The 13,193-nt window shown below is 49.5% G+C and overlaps 1 protein-coding gene across 1 annotated transcript in view; it reads right to left on the bottom strand.

The window, feature by feature from the left end:
• Positions 1 to 4,453: 4,453 nt before the first annotated feature.
• Positions 4,454 to 13,193, bottom strand: part of LOC137366896 (cytoglobin-2-like) — a 76,938-nt gene continuing 68,198 nt past the window's right edge. The window contains exon 4 of the transcript XR_010973619.1: positions 4,454 to 4,515. The gene's annotated coding sequence lies outside the window, so the exon portion shown is untranslated. The remainder of the gene's footprint in view (positions 4,516 to 13,193) is intronic.

Genomic DNA, 13,193 nt, shown 5'->3' with positions numbered 1-13,193 from the left:
CTCTGCTGTTTTCAGCGCTCTGAATCTGCCATAAGCCTCCTTTTTTCTTTATCCAATCCTCGCTATCCCTTGATATCCAGGGTTCCCTGGACTTGTTGGTCCTACCCGTCACCTTTACGGGAACATGTTAGCCCTGAAGTCTCAATATTTCCTCTTTGAATGACTCCCACTGGACAGATGTAGACTTTCCTACAAGTAGCTGCTCCCATTCCACTTTGGCCAGATCCTGTTTTATCATATTGAAATCGGCCTTCCTCCAATTCAGTACCTTTACATCCGGTTCATCTTTGTCCTTTTCCATAAATACCTTAAATCTGAGAGTTATGGTCACTATCCCCGAAATGCTCTCCCACTGACACTTCTACCACTTGTCCGGCTTCATTCCCTAGGATTAGGTCCAGTACTGCCCCTTCTCTTGTAGGACTTTCTAGGACTCTGCAAGCATGCAGCAGGGAAACTGGCATCCCTCTGCAATGGGGATACATGCATCTCTGCAACTGTGCAACACAGAAACATGGATCACTGCAACTGTGCAATGGGGAAAGATGCATCACTCTGCAGCAGGGAAACAAGCATCACTCTGCACCCGTGCAACAGGGAAATAGGCATCACGCTGCAATCGTGCAGTGGGGAAATATGCATCATTGTGCAACTGTGCACGACGGAAACCTACATCACTCTGCAATAAATAAACATTGTACAACAGAGAAACATGCATCATCTTAACAGATATCTCTGCAGCATCCTTAAACAGGGTGAGGTCCCGGAGGACTGGAGAATTGCTAATGTTGTCCCCTTGTTTAAGAAGGGTAGCAGGGATAATCCAGGTAATTATCGACCGGTGAGCCTGACGTCAGTGGTAGGGAAGCTGCTGGAGAAGATACTGAGGGATAGGATCTATTCCCATTTGGAAGAAAATGGGCTTATCAGTGATAGGCAACATGGTTTTGTGCAGAGAAGGTCATGTCTTACCAACTTAATAGAATTCTTTGAGGAAGTGACAAAGTTGATTGATGAGGGAAGGGCTGTAGATGTCATATACATGGACTTCAGTAAGGCGTTTGATAAGGTTCCCCATGGTAGGCTGATGGAGAAAGTGAAGTCACATGGGATCCAGGGTGTACTAGCTAGATGGATAAAGAACTGGCTGGGCAACAGGAGACAGAGAGTAGCAGTGGAAGGGAGTTTCTCAAAATGGAGACGTGTGACCAGTGGTGTTCCACAGGGATCCGTGCTGGGACCACTGTTGTTTGTGATATACATAAATGATTTGGAGGAAAGTATAGGTGGTCTGATTAGCAAGTTTGCAGACGACACTAAGATTGGTGGAGTAGCAGATAGTGAAGGGGACTGTCAGAGAATACAGCAGAATATAGATAGATTGGAGAGTTGGGCAGAGAAATGGCAGATGGAGTTCAATCCGGGCAAATGCGAGGTGATGCATTTTGGAAGGTCCAATTCAAGAGTGAACTATACAGTAAATGGAAAAGTCCTGGGGAAAATTGATGTACAGAGAGATTTGGGTGTTCAGGTCCATTGTTCCCTGAAGGTGGCAACGCAGGTCAATAGAGTGGTCAAGAAGGCATACGGCATGCTTTCCTTCATTGGACGGGGTATTGAGTACAAGAGTTGGCAGGTCATGTTACAGTTGTATAGGACTTTGGTTCGGCCACATTTGGAATACTGCATGCAGTTCTGGTCGCCACATTACCAAAAGGATGTAGATGCTTTGGAGAGGGTGCAGAGGAGGTTCACCAGGATGTTGCCTGGTATGGAGGGCGCTAGCTATGAAGAGAGGTTGAGTAGATTAGGATTATTTTCATTAGAAAGACGGAGGTTGAGGGGGGACCTGATTGAGGTGTACAAAATCATGAGAGGTTTAGACAGGGTGGATAGCAAGAAGCTTTTTCCCAGAGTGGGGGATTCAATTACTAGGGGTCACGAGTTCAAAGTGAGAGGGGAAAAGTTTAGGGGGGATATGCGTGGAAAGTTCTTTACGCAGAGGGTGGTGGGTGCCTGGAACGCGTTGCCAGCGGAGGTGGTAGACGCGGGCATGATAGCGTCTTTTAAAATGTATCTAGAGAGATACATGAATGGGCAGGAAGCAAAGAGATACAGACCCTTAGAAAATAGGCGACAGGTTTAGATAGAGGATCTGGATCGGCGCAGGCTTGGAGGGCCGAAGGGCCTGTTCCTGTGCTGTAATTTTCTTTGTTCTTTTGTATCTGCAACTGTGCAATGGGGAAACATGTATCACTGCAACTGTGCAGCAGGGAAATATGCATTACTCTGCAGTCGTGCAACAGGGAAACATGCATCACTCTGCAACCATGCAACAGGGAAATATGCAACACTCTGCAACCATGCAACAGGGAAATATGCAACACTCTGCAACCATGCAACAGGGAAACATGCATCACTCTGTAACTGCAATGAGGGGAAATGCATCACTCTACTACAGGGAAACAAGCATCACTGTTTACCTGTGTAACAGGGAAACATGCATCATTCTGCAACTGTGTAACAGGGAAACATGCTTCACTGCAACCATGCAATGGGAAAACATGCATCTCTCTGCAAGCATGCACCAGGGAACATGCATCATTCTGCAAGTGTGCAACAGGGAACATGCATCACCTTTTGCAGGAAAACATGCATCACTCTGCAACCCTGCTACCAGGAAACAGTCATCACTGCAACAGGGAAATATGCATCACTCTGCAACCATGCAACAGGAAACAAGCATCACGCTGCAAGCGTGCAACAGGGAAACATGCATCACTCTACAAGCGTGCAGCAGTGAACATGCATTACTGCAACAGGAAACAAGCATCACTCTGCAACCATGCAACAGGGAAACATGCATCACTCTGCAAAATGGTTATATGCATCGCTCTGCAACTGCAGCAGGACCACATGAAATAGAGTCTGCAACTGTAGCATATTTTCCTCTTCCATTGCCCCATCCCACTCTCTCAATTACCTGTGTTTGGTGCCCACCATATTCTTTTCCCCCTTACTGTTGAGTTCTCTGAGATACTTTGCTGCATATGTTGAGCACTGTATAAATGTAACTTCTTGTTTTTTTACCATGTTTATGGCTTTGCTCAATTACCAGTATTTGTGGTTTGTTGTTTTATCCTGGAGGGAAGTTCCCTACTCTCAGTTCTAACTCTTGGATGTGGGAACAATGAAATTAGTGGTGAGAAATAGAGACAGTCAGACATACTGCCTGTAAGACTGGCGAGCCCCACCCAATGAGATACTGCCATGTGGTGTTTGATGTACAGTGTTTTCCCATGTCTTTCAACACTTGACAGTCAGTTGGAACAAAGCAGACTGTGGTGTTGGATTGAATTACCATTCTGGATGTACTAGATAATAATTACGTTAGTGTCAGGATGGAACCAATTTCCGCCTGCCTTATTCCAAATCTGACTGTAAACAGGACCAGATGTCAGTAACAGCTTGTGCACTCAGCATCTGAGATCCTATAGGTTTGGGACTAGATACTAATGAGGACTGAAGGATTGCAAAGAACAATCCCATAACAATGCATAGGACAGCTTTACAGCTTGTAAATTATAGTTCACATGCATTAAAGAAAAGAAAATTAGTGACAATTGAAAACCAAATTGTTTTGGCCGAGTGCAGGAAATGGAAGTCCCAAACTCAAACTGAGCTCCCTACTCATTCATTATTGACTTACATTTGCATTAGTCCTCCTTTAAAACTAGGTCATCTGTGGCTCGCTTTGCAGGATTCTCACCTCTTGAGTCTGAAGGTTGTGTGTTCAAGTTCCCCTCCTGCTATGAACAGGTAGTTAATTTTTTTTTAACCCATTTCTCTGTCTTTTGCACAACCTGTCCATAAGCAGATTGTGATTGGATTTTCCTGCCTTGAATCCTGACTTGTAAAGAACCACAACAACACTATTGTTAAAGTTAAAACAAAGAAATTGAGTTTTTTAACACACACTCTTAAACTCAGGACGGGGTTAAGTTCACAACGCATCCTCAAAAATGTACAAGGAAAGGTAAAAGCATAGAAAGGGTAAGGACATTTACTAAATGGAAAATAACTTAACTGCAAACTAATGGTGGTTTCACTTGAAACTAGAATCAGTTTTTTTTTAATAAACAGAAAGTCCAAAAACTGGAGTTAACTGACTGGAAAAGCCGAGTGAGGGTAGGAGTTGATTAAACCTCCTCTTACATTTTCTTCTTCTTGCACTTTCGAAGATATGTTGAGGTAGCTGAGTGTCTGACGTCAACCGTCTTGATGAAGAGAAAACTGGCAGGGAACAGAATTTCTTGCTGTTTTGCAGACTGTGGCTTCTTTACTTCCTTGCAGGAAGGCCTCAGAGAACTGAGATGCAGCATCTAGGCAGCTGTGTCTTTGAATGAGCTGTTCCTTCAACTTGTACCTGTTTCACATCCAGGCAGGTTGAAAAGGGTGGCTTCTGGGCCATATGATCAGACCTCTTCAAGTAGCTATCCTGGTGGAGTGATATCCCTACTCCATTTTAACATACGGAATACAGAAGTAAAAATAACTTAACATGCTGTGTATACTGGCCGTTGACAATAACACCCAAGTGCACAAAAATACAATTTACAGTTGGTTCTCATTGGTTCATGAAACTACAACATTTCAGCACAAGAATCCAGGCCTACTCTTCGGCGCTATATTGAGGGAGTGCTGCTCTGTTGGAGAGGCAATACTGAGGGAGCGCTGCACTGTCAGGAGCAGTACAGAGGAAGGGCTGCACTGTCAGAGAGGCAGTATGAGGGGGTGCTGCACTGTTGGAGGGTCAGTATGAGGGAGTGCTGCACTGTCGGACGTTCAGTATGAGGGAGCGCTGCACTGTCGGAGGGTCAGTATGAGGGAGTGCTGCACTGTCAGAGGGCAGTACAGAGGGAGTGCTGCACTGTCGGAGAGTCAGTATGAGGGAGTGCTGCACAGTCGGAGGGTCAGGACGGAGGGAGTGCTGCATTGTCAGAGATGCAGTACTGAGGGAGTGCTGCACTGTCAGAGATGCAGGACTGAGGGAGTGCTGCACTGTCGGAGGGACAGTATGAGGGAGTGCTGCACTGTCAGAGGGCAGTACAGAGGGAGTGCTGCACTGTCAGATGGACAGTACTGAGGGAGTGCTGCACTGTCGGAGGGTCAGTATGAGGGAGTGCTGCACAGTCGGAGGGTCAGTATGAGGGACTGCTGCATTGTCAGAGGGTCAGTACTGAGGGAGCGCTGCACTGTCAGAGGCACAGTACAGAGGGAATGCCGCACTGTCAGAGGGACAGTACAGAGGGAATGCCGCACTGTCAGAGGGACAGTACTGAGGAAGTGCTGCACTGTCAGAGGGTCAGTACTGAGGGAGGGCTGCACTGTCGGAGAGGCAGAACTGAGGGAGTGCTGCACTGTCCGAGATTCAATACTGAGGGAGTGCTGCACTGTCGGTGGGGCAATATGGGTGGTGCAGTGGTTAGCACCGCAGCCTCACAGCCTCACAGCTCCAGGGACCCGGGTTCGATTCCGGGTACTGCCTGTGTGGTGTTTGCAAGTTGTCCCTGTGTCTGCGTGGGTTTTCTCCGGGTGCTCCGGTTTCCTTCCACAAGCCAAAAGACTTGCAGGTTGATAGGTAAATTGGCCATTATAGATTGTCACTAGTATAGGTAGGTGGTAGGGAAATATAGGGACAGGTGGGGATGTTTGGTAGGAATATGGGATTAGTATAAATGGGTGGTTGATGTTCGGCACAGACTCAGTGGGCCGAAGGGCCTGTTTCAGTGCTGTATCTCTAATCTAAATCATATAAGGGAGTGCTGCACTGTCAGAGGGGCAGTGAGAGGGAGTGCTGGACTGTCAGGGGCAGTACGGATGGAGTGCTGCACTGTCAGAGGCACAGTACAGAGGGAGTGCTGCACTATCAGATGGACAGTACAGAGGGAGTGCTGCACAGTTCGAGGGTCAGTACTGAGAGAGCGCTGCACTGTCAGAGGAGCAGTACTGAGGGAGTGCTGCACTGTTGGAGGGTCAGTACTGAGAGAGCGCTGCACTGTCAGAGGGTCAGTATGAGGGAGTGCTGCACTGTCGGAGGGTCAGTATGAGGGATTGCTGCACTGTCAGAGGGTCAGTACTGAGGGAGTGCTGTACTGTCAGAGGGTCAGTATGAGGGAGTGCTGCACTGTCGGAGGGTCAGTATGAGGGATTGCTGCACTGTCAGAGGGTCAGTACTGAGGGAGTGCTGTACTGTCAGAGGGTCAGTATGAGGGAGTGCTGCACTGTCAGAGGAGCAGTACTGAGGGAGTGCTGCACTGTTGGAGGGTCAGTACTGAGAGAGCGCTGCACTGTCAGAGGGTCAGTATGAGGGAGTGCTGCACTGTCGGAGGGTCAGTATGAGGGATTGCTGCACTGTCAGAGGGTCAGTACTGAGGGAGTGCTGTACTGTCAGAGGGTCAGTATGAGGGAGTGCTGCACTGTCGGAGGGTCAGTATGAGGGATTGCTGCACTGTCAGAGGGTCAGTACTGAGGGAGTGCTGTACTGTCAGAGGGTCAGTATGAGGGAGTGCTGCACTGTCAGAGGGTCAGTACTGAGGGAGTGCTGCGCTGTCAGAGGGTCAGTATGAGGGAGTGCTGCACTGTCGGAGGATCATTATGAGGGAGTGCTGCACTGTCGGAGGGTCAGTATGAGGGAGTGCTGCACTGTCGGAGGGTCAGTACTGAGGGAGTGCTGCACTGTCGGAGGGTCAGTATGAGGGAGTGCTGCACTGTCGGAGGGTCTGTATGAGGGAGTGCTGCACTGTTGGAGGGTCAGTATGAGGGAGTGCTGCACTGTCGGAGGGTCTGTATGAGGGAGTGCTGCACTGTCGGAGGGTCAGTATGAGGGAGTGCTGCACTGTCGGAGGATCAGTATGAGGGAGTGCTGCACTGTCGGAGGGTCGGTACTGAGGGAGGTTTCCACTGTCGGAGATTCAGTATGAGGGAGTGCTGCACTGTCGGATGGTCAGTATGAGGGAGTGCTGCACTGTCGGAGGATCAGTATGAGGGAGTGCTGCACTGTCGGAGGATCAGTATGAGGGAGTGCTTCACTGTCGGAGGGTCGGTACTGAGGGAGTTCTGCACTGTCGGAGGGTCAGTATGAGGAAGTGCTGCACTGTTGGAGGGTCTGTATGAGGGAGTGCTGCACTGTCAGAGGGTCAGTATGAGGGAGTGCTGCACTGTCGGAGGGTCAGTATGAGGGAGTGCTGCACTGTCGGAGGGTCAGTATGAGGGAGTGCTGCACTGTCGGAGGGTCTGCATGAGGGAGTGCTGCACTGTCGGAGGGTCAGTATGAGGGAGTGCTGCACTGTTAGAGGGTCTGTATGAGGGAGTGCTGCACTGTCGGAGGATCAGTATGAGGGAGTGCTGCACTGTCAGAGGGTCAGTATAAGGGAGTGCTGCACTGTGAGAGGGTCAGTATGAGGGAGTGCTGCACTGTCGGAGGGTCAGAATGAGGGAGTGCTGCACTGTCGGAGGGTCAGTATGAGGGAGTGCTGCACTGTCGGAGGGTCTTTATGAGGGAGTGCTGCACTGTCGGAGGGTCAGTATGAGGGAGTGCTGCACTGTCGTTGGATCACTATGAGGGAGTGCTGCACTGTCGGGGGGTCAGTACTGAGGGAGTGCTGCACTGTCGGAGGGTCACTATGAGGGAGTGCTGCACTGTCGTTGGATCACTATGAGGGAGTGCTGCACTGTCGGACGGTCTGTATGAGGGAGTGCTGCATTGTCGGAGGGTCACTATGAGGGAGTGCTGCACTGTCGGAGGGTCAGTATGAGGGAGTGCTGCACTGTCGTTGGGTCACTATGAGGGAGTGCTGCACTGTCGGAGGGTCACTATGAGGGAGTGCTGCACTGTCGGAGGGTCACTATGAGGGAGTGTTGCACTGTCGTTGGATCACTATGAGGGAGTGTTGCACTGTCGGAGGGTCACTATGAGATAGTGCTGCACTGTCGTTGGATCACTATGAGGGAGTGCTGCACTGTCGGAGGGTCACTATGAGGGAGTGCTGCACTGTCGGAGGGTCAGTATGAGGGAGTGCCGCACTGTCGGAGCTCCCATCTTTTGTATGAGACGTTACACTGAGGCTCCCTTTGCCTCCTCAGGTGGATGTAAAAGATGCCACTGTACTATTTGAAAGAGCAGCAGAGTTCTCACCTCTCACCAGGCCAACATCACTAAAACAGATCAATTACTCATTACAACTTTGCTGTTTGTGGGATCTTGTTGTGCCATAATTGAGGTGGTGTTTTCCTACATTAAAACAGTGACTACACCTGAAAAGTGTTCATTGGCTGTAAAACACGTTGGAACGTCCTGATCTGATGAAAGGCGCTACATAAATGCAAGTCTTTTTCTTTTTGGAATTAATTAGTCGATCTCCTGTGGCATTCCTCATGAGGGAGCCAAGAGCAGTCAGAGCCTTTATGTGAAGTGGGGTTAAAGGGCGAGGGATAACTGGACACAGACGCAGAGGTCTTAAATTTTAAAATTCTCATCCTTGTTTTCAAATCTCTCTGTGACTTTGCCCCTTCCTATCTCTGTAATCTCCTGCTGTGCCACAACCCTCCAATAGATCTGCATTCCTCCAATTCTGGCCTCCTGAGCACCCCCGACTTAAATGACTCCACCATTGGTGACCCTGCCTTCAGATGTCTGGGGGTTAAGCTCTGGAATTCCCCCCCTATGCCGCTCCGCCTGTCCCTGGTCCGAAACCTCTCCACCTGTTTCTGGTAATAAACCTCTCCGCCTGTCTCTGCCATCTGCATTATATTGCCTATGTAGCTCAGTGTCAAATGTTGCTGTATAAGCACAGTGGCGCAGTGGTTAGCACTGCAGCCTCACAGCTCCAGTCACCTGGGTTTAATTCTCGGTACTGTCTGTGTGGAGTTTGCAAGTTCTCCCTGTGTCTGTGTGGGTTTCCACCCACAGCCAAAGACTTGCGGGTTGATAGGTAAATTGGCCATTATAAATTGCCCCTAGTATAGGTCGGTGTTCGGGAAATATAGGAACAGGTGAGGATGTGGTAGGAATATGGAATTAGTGTAGGATTAGTATAAAGGGGTGGTTGATGGTCGGCACAGACTCGGTGGGCCGAAGGGCCTGTTTCAGTGCTGTATCTCTAAACTAAATCTTATAAAGCACCTTGGAATATTTTATTATGTTTTGTTACACTAAAGGTGCTATTTAAATATACAAGTTGTTGCTGTAATTCAATCTCCATGACTTCAGGTGAACACAGACAGACTGGTGAAGTGGGCAGACACATGGCAGATGAAATTTAATACACAGAAGTATGAAGTGATACATTTTGGTAGGAAGATTGAGGAGAGGCAATTTAAAATAAAGGGTGCAATTCTAAAGCGGGTGCAGGGACAGGGAGCCTGGGGGTTCACTGCAGGGACAGGGAGCCTGGGGGATTACTGCAGGGACGGGGAGCCCTGGGGGATTACTGCAGGGTCAGGAGCCTGGGGGTTTACTGCAGGGACAGGGAGCCTGGGGGATAACTGCAGGGACAGGGAGCCCTGGGGGATTACTGCAGGGTCAGGAGCCTGGGGGTTTACTGCAGGGACAGGGAGCCTGGGGGATTACTGCAGGGACAGGGAGCCTGGGGGTTTACTGCAGGGACAGGGAGCCTGGGCGTTTACTGCAGGGACAGGGAGCCTGGGGGTTTACTGCAGGGACAGAGAGCCTGGGGGTTCACTGCAGGGACAGGGAGCCTGGGGGATTACTGCAGGGACAGGGAGCCCTGGGGGATTACTGCAGGGTCAGGAGCCTGGGGGTTTACTGCAGGGACAGGGAGCCTGGGGGATTACTGCAGGGACAGGGAGCCCTGGGGGATTACTGCAGGGTCAGGAGCCTGGGGGTTTACTGCAGGGACAGGGAGCCTGGGGGATTACTGCAGGGACAGGGAGCCTGGGGGTTTACTGCAGGGACAGGGAGCCTGGGGGTTTACTGCAGGGATAGGGAGCCTGGGGGATTACTGCAGGGACAGGGAGCCTGGGGGTTCACTGCAGGGACAGGGAGCCTGGGGGATTACTGCAGGGACAGGGAGCCCTGGGGGATTACTGCAGGGACAGGAGCCTGGGGGTTTACTGCAGGGATAGGGAGCCTGGGGGATTACTGCAGGGACAGGGAGCCTGGGGGATTACTGCAGGGACAGGGAGCCTGGGGATTACTGCAGGGACAGGGAGCCTGGGGGTTTACTGTAGGGACAGGGAGCCTGGGGGATTACTGCAGGGACAGGGAGCCTGGGGGTTTACTGCAGGGACAGGGAGCCTGGGGGTTTACTTACACAAATCTTTGAAGACGGCAGGACAGGAGGCTGTTAAAAAGCAGACCTGATCTTTGGTTTTATTATTAGAGGAACAAAAGCATGGCAGTTCTAGTAAATCTTTATCAATCACTGGTTAGGCCCCAGCTGGAGTATTGTGTTCCATTCACTTGGAACTATATCGCCGTTCCTTCACTGTCGCTGGGTCAAAATCCTGGAACTCCCTTCCTAACAGCACTGTGGGTGTACCTACCCCACATGGACTGCAGCAGTTCAAGAAGGCAGCTCACCACCACCTTCTCAAGGGCAATTAGGGATGGCAATAAATGCTGGCCTGGCCAGCGACGCCCACATCCCCTGAATGAATAAAAACAATTCTGTTCACCACACTCTAGGAAGAGTGTCAAGGCTTTGGAGAGGGTGCAGAGGAGATTTACTGGAATTATACCAGGGATGAAGAACTTCAGTTATGTGGAGAAGCTGGGGTTGTTATATTCCCTGGAGTTCAGAAGAATGACAGGTGATATCATTGAAACCTCTCAAATTCTTAAGGGGCTTGACAGGGTAGATGCTGAAAAATGTTTCCACATGCTGGGGAATCTAAAACGCAGGTGGATAAGGTAGTCAAGAAGGCATACGGCATGCTTGCCTTCATCGGTCGGGGCATAGAGTATAAAAATTGGCAAGTCATGCTGCAGCTGTACAGAACCTTAGTTCGGCCACACTTAGAATATTGTGTGCAATTCTGGTCACCACACTACCAGAAGGACGTGGAGGCTTTGGAGAGGGTACAGAGGAGGTTTACCAGGATGTTGCCTGGTCTGGAGGGTATTAGCTATGAGGAGAGGTCGGATAAACTCGGATTGTTTTCACCGGAAAGACGGAGGTGGAGGGGCGACATGATAGAGGTTTACAAAGTTATAAGCGGCATGGACAGAGTGGATAGTCAGAAGCTTTTTCCCAGGGTGGAAGAGTCAGTTACTAGGGGACATAGGTTTAAGGTGCGAGGGGCAAAGTTTCGAGGGGATGTGCGAGGTAAGTTTTTTACACAGAGGGAGGTGAGTGCCTGGAACTTGTTGCCGGGGGAGGTGGTGGAAGCAGGTACGATAATGACGTTTAAGAGACATCTTGACAAATACATGAATAGGATGGGAATAGAGGGTTTTAGTTTAGGCAGGCATCAAGATTGGCGCAGGCTTGGAGGGCCGAATGGCCTGTTCCTGTGCTGTACTGTTCTTTGTTCTTGTTTTGAATTAATACTTATCTTGTCACGACAGCCGTCCCGCTCCAATATTCTAGCCGCTTGCCGGAACTCCCACATCTTCGGATCTCCGTTCCGGAGAAGGGAGGAGTTAAATTTTCAGGGTCGGAGGGCAGGAAAAACTCTTGCAATTGGTGGAGGGGATGATGGGAAGGGGTTGAAGATGAAAGGGAATAAGGAAATAAAGTTCGGGAGGGAAGGTTGGGATTGGAAGATAAGTTTATTTGGGGGGTGGGGAGAGGGCAATCAAAGTCTTTAATCATTGGTGGGGGGTGAGAGAGGGGTTTTAATCATTTATTACATTTTTAAAAATAAATTTATAGTGACTGTTCCCTTAAACATGTAAATTAACTGTAAAGGCTGGAAGCCCTTTAAAAATGAATGGCACCTGTGCAGTGGCGCTGGACGCTATTGCCATGGATGGAGCGCCCACTGGATGGAGCGCCCACTGGATGGAGCGCCCACTGGATGGAGTGCCCACCCCTCCACATTATGTAAATGAGACGCTGCACTAAATAGCATGGCGGCTCCGCAAAGCGAATCCCGCGCGTTCGCACCGCCGCTTTGGAAGCAGATTGAACAAAGAACAAAGAACAAAGAAAATTACAGCACAGGAACAGGCCCTTCGGCCCTCCAAGCCTGCGCCGATCCAAATCCTCTATCTAAACATGTCGCCTATTTTCTAAGGGTCTGTATCTCTTTGCTTCCTGCCCATTCATGTATCAGTCTAGATACATCATAAAAGACGCTATCGTGCCCGCGTCTACCACCTCCGCTGGCAACACGTTCCAGGCACCCACCACCCTCTGTGTAAAGAACTTTCCACGCATATCCCCCCCTAAACCTTTCCCCTCTCACTTTGAACTCGTGTCCTCTAGTAATTGAATCCCCCACTCTGGGAAAAAGCTTCTTGCTATCCACCCTGTCTATACCTCATGATTTTGTACACCTCAATCAGGTCCCCCCTCAACCTCCGTCTTTGTAATGAAAATAATCCTAATCTACTCAACCTCTCTTCATAGCTAGCGCCCTCCATACCAGGCAACATCCTGGTGAACCTCCTCTGCACCCTCTCCAAAGCATCTACATCCTTTTGGTAATGTGGCGACCAGAACTGCACGCAGTATTCCAAATGTGGCCGAACCAAAGTCCTATACAACTGTAACATGACCTGCCAACTCTTGTACTCAATACCCCGTCCGATGAAGGAAAGCATGCCGTATGCCTTCTTGACCACTCTATTGACCTGCGTTGCCACCTTCAGGGAACAATGGACCTGAACACCCAAATCTCTCTGTACATCAATTTTCCCCAGGACTTTTCCATTTACTGTATAGTTCACTCTTGAATTGGATCTTCCAAAATGCATCACCTCGCATTTGCCCTGATTGAACTACATCTGCCATTTCTCTGCCCAACTCTCCAATCTATCTATATTCTGCTGTATTCTCTGACAGTCCCCTTCACTATCTGCTACTCCGCCAATCTTAGTGGCATCTGCAAACTTGCTAATCAGTCCACCTATACTTTCCTCCAAATCATTTATGTATATCACAAACAACAGTGGTCCCAGCACGGATCCCTGTGGAACACCACTGGTCACACGTCTCCATTTTGAG

Source organism: Heterodontus francisci, unplaced genomic scaffold (genome assembly GCF_036365525.1).
Source record: "Heterodontus francisci isolate sHetFra1 unplaced genomic scaffold, sHetFra1.hap1 HAP1_SCAFFOLD_1239, whole genome shotgun sequence".
Classification (NCBI taxonomy): Eukaryota; Metazoa; Chordata; class Chondrichthyes; order Heterodontiformes; family Heterodontidae; genus Heterodontus; species Heterodontus francisci.
Note: the sequence above shows the minus strand (reverse complement) of the source record. Positions and strands in the feature narration are given on the sequence as shown.